This window comes from Amphimedon queenslandica, unplaced genomic scaffold, assembly GCF_000090795.2.
Source record: "Amphimedon queenslandica unplaced genomic scaffold, v1.1 AMPQUscaffold_9430_Cont18539, whole genome shotgun sequence".
In the NCBI taxonomy this organism is placed as follows: Eukaryota; Metazoa; Porifera; class Demospongiae; order Haplosclerida; family Niphatidae; genus Amphimedon; species Amphimedon queenslandica.
In genome coordinates this window covers 1-3673 of record NW_003550298.1, presented here as the reverse complement: position 1 = coordinate 3673, position 3673 = coordinate 1, and the positions used below count along the sequence as shown (strand labels likewise).

General features: G+C 36.0%; 1 long non-coding RNA gene across 5 annotated transcripts; it reads right to left on the bottom strand.

Moving 5' to 3' along the window:
• Nucleotides 1-785: 785 nt before the first annotated feature.
• On the bottom strand, nucleotides 786-1952 carry LOC109590815 (uncharacterized). 5 transcript variants are annotated; one of them, XR_002189512.1, is made up of 5 exons: nucleotides 1856-1952; nucleotides 1452-1634; nucleotides 1355-1410; nucleotides 1151-1244; nucleotides 786-1108 (listed from the first exon to the last, which is right to left on the bottom strand). It is a non-coding gene; the product is annotated as an uncharacterized LOC109590815 (long non-coding RNA). The 5 variants fall into 5 exon arrangements; XR_002189511.1 differs by having other exon boundaries at nucleotides 1355-1634; XR_002189510.1 differs by having other exon boundaries at nucleotides 1151-1410.
• Between the last annotated feature and the right edge of the window lie 1721 nt (nucleotides 1953-3673).

Genomic DNA, 3673 nt, shown 5'->3' with positions numbered 1-3673 from the left:
CAGATTCGATATATTCCAGACAATACAAAAGTGGTAATAGCCTTGAGCGAGGAGAGTCTAGACTTGTAGTCTGACTGATAGTCAAATAGAATATATTTAGATCTAGTAGCTCTCCTTTGGAGCTGCTCTAGAAGGACAAAGTCCTTGACCAGAGAGGGTCTCCACACAGGAGAACAGTATGTTAGGATAGGGACTACTAGTGATAGGTATAGCTTCTTCTTTACAACTGTAGGTGTTGTGGCAGCTGGAAAGACTCTCTTTATCATTCTCAGTACATTATAGGCCTTCTTGAGAACACAGTCCACCTGGGCAGACCAGGAGAGTGTGTTGGAGAAAACTACACCAAGGTCCTTACAGATTTGTTGATGGGCAGTTGGTTGACCATCTAAGGAGTAGTCAAATATGACGGGGAGACCTCGGAGAGTGATAGCTAACAACACAGCTTTTGTTACTATTGAAGGCAAGACCTGAAGTGTTACTCCAATCACAAAGAAGACCTAGGTCACTTTTCAACAACTGGCAATCCTCTACTGAGTGAATGTCTCTGTGACACTTACTATCATCTGCAAAGAGTAATAGGGAGGAGTGAAGAGGAATATTTGGTAAGTCATTGATGTAGAGGATAAATAGGAGGGGGCCTAGTATGCTGCCTTGTGGGACTCCAGATGTTACAGGCAAAAGAGTAGAGACACACAGTAGAAAGTTTGAGCTGATTCTGATAAGAAATTTTAAAGTTATAGCCATTAATTTTTACGAAATTGGCCAATTTTTGAAAAATGTTTGAGTTACAGCTAATTTGAAAAAACTGAAGTTAAAATTAAAATCACAAATTACAAAGGATTAAATAAACTAGTACACTAATATGCAGTCACTAGAAAAAAATACAATAATATTCTTAATAATTATCACAGGCTCTGTCTGATAATAGGAATCCTTCTACTTCAGCTTTTACTTCTCCAAACTTACCAGGATAGTCATCACAAACTTGAAGTACTTTCCTCCAGGTCACTCCTTTATTGGAGTCTATCCATCTCTGGAACACTAGTATGAGCTCGGGAATGTCATAATCTAAAGAGATCACTATTTTGAGGTGTCTTGTTGAGAATGTCTGTACATCAATAATAATTAACTAGTTTATCATAAGCCTTACCTTTACCTCATGCAGTATTAGTGTCTGAGGTTACCTTTTAGTTATAGCATTTATCAACCATCAACAGGTAAGATAGCTTTAGTAACCTTTTCTGCTGCATAAAAAAGTCTATATACAGCAGGTCACTGACAGTTTGTTTTAATGTATAACCACCATTTTATTTCACTTTGACAATACTCACTTTCAACGAAGTACACTATTTACCTTTATGAATAGCTTACGTAGCGCCCCAATGGATTATGAATATGCATGTCATTAACCTGATAACACTGCCAGTAAGACTGAGGTAATTTTTCACTACCTTAAGAGACTCATCAATAGGACACTATAGGCTGATGATGTTAGTACTTATACTGTTCTAGTGTAGTACTGATTGTCAATGAGGCTCTTGAATATTGATCCATTGCTCCACTGGGTCTGTATACTGGTCTTATAAACACTCTCTAATATTAGGAAATCAACCACACCATCCATATCATGATATCTGTAGGAGAGAGAATGTATATCATGATTACTTTAACTAACAAATCACAGAATATTAGTAACCTATACCATGCACTTAGATATAATTCATTAGATAATGGTGTTAAAATACACCTTACATTTTGTGTATTTTTGGAAAGGGGACAAATTGGTGAATGTTGGCATTTTGACAGTCATAGCTAAAATAATAAACAGGCAGCCAATTTGAATAGTGTGTCTTACTTGAAAGTGAAACTGATTTGTTTTTTGGTTTATTGCGTACTGTATTGGTAAAAGGAACATCAGAACCAACTGAATGTGACGACAATAAAGCTAGAGGGAGGAGGAAGAGTGTTATGTTTATTAGTAGTGCAAGTTATATGTATATAAGTACTGGGTGAGCCTGAGCAAGCCTTGCCAACTTAATATTTCATAACACTTGACGTGATGGTGAAAAGTGTGTGGGCAATCATGACATTTTGCATTGTGTTTTGTGGCTAGCGTAAATTTACATTTGCTGTCACATGGTAAGAATTAATGAACTGTCAATCAATCAATTTAGTAAATAGAAGTAGTAAGAACAATAATAATAATTATTATAGTTGAGTATAAATAGTAACTTCACTATCGAACCAAAAAAGAGAAATGCCTAATTCTACTTTAATTACTCCTTGTGGTACAACAGTATCATCATTGCTCCACTGGATGCCATTAAGAATATCAGCAGGTAATTTTTCATAAGTAGCTTCAGTGTCTTTTATCAATGGAATATCTTTACCATCATACTTTGTAAATACTTTAGGAAGTTTTGGTTTGAATTTATCAAATTTTCCTTCATGAAACGCAAGTAATGCAAAGTAATCTTCACCATCATCCATTAGTCTAGCTGACATGTGTCGACCACATACACTTGTATAAAAATGAACTGCTTCACTTTCTTTAGGAACATCAACTGGTAATAACGGATAGGAATCATCACCAATGACTGCATTATGAACATAATCCTTTAAAAGTGCATTTTCAATTTTTAATGTTTCTACTTCCTTTGTCACCCTCTCATTTTCTGATTTTAGTTTATCAACTGCTTCTTCTATTTGTTCATTTTCTTTCTTCAATTGTCCACAAGCTACAGCTAATAGTGTCATGTGTTTAGTATCAGCAGTGTGTACATGTACATCTTTACGTAATGGCTTATCATTACAACCAGCCCAACTAAACACACAATCTACTGGCTCCAATGGACACTCTCTATTCACATGAGCAGTGAGACTACCTCGTGGCATATTAGTAGACACACATATATTGGGACAAGTAACAGGATACAGCAAGCATTTCTCATAATGATCCTTTGTAATAGAGAGGAACGTACCTTTACTCCTGCAGTAAAGGCAACCAAATGGACGTTGAGGACATTCTTTATCATGATCCTTAAGATATCTACGTTGCTTTCTCTCTTGACATTCTTCATATTGACACTTTACTTCTTCATATTGACATTCTCCTTCTCTCTTCCCTTTATTAAGATGAGTAGACATATTTTTCAATTCTCCTTTCCATTGACATCCTTTCTCCTTATTACTGCAGTAGACCTCCAATCCATTGATAATACGAAGTAGCCCTTTATTAACCATTGCTTGATATTCCTTCTCTTTACACATAGGACAGGATTCATTACTAGCTTTTACTCTCTCAATACAAGACCCACAGAAATTATGTCCACAGCAGCTCACCAGATGAGGATCTGTCAAGATATTAAGACAAACTGGACACTCTATCTCCACATGCTCGGGCAATTCTTAACAAATGAAAGCTCTTCTTTACTGAACTGAGCCATTGCTACCAGCCACTCCCTTGATCTTGTGTACAGCCACTGTATCCAATGGTAACAGTGTAAATGAATATACTTACTCACTGATAATAATTCAAATTCAATTTCCAGGCCAGATACACCCATTGATATTTGATACCTACTTGTACATCTAATAATCTATAATATTTGTACTCGGTGAGTTATTGTATATCATTAGTACAAGAGAGGCCTATCATCATTAACCACTCTAT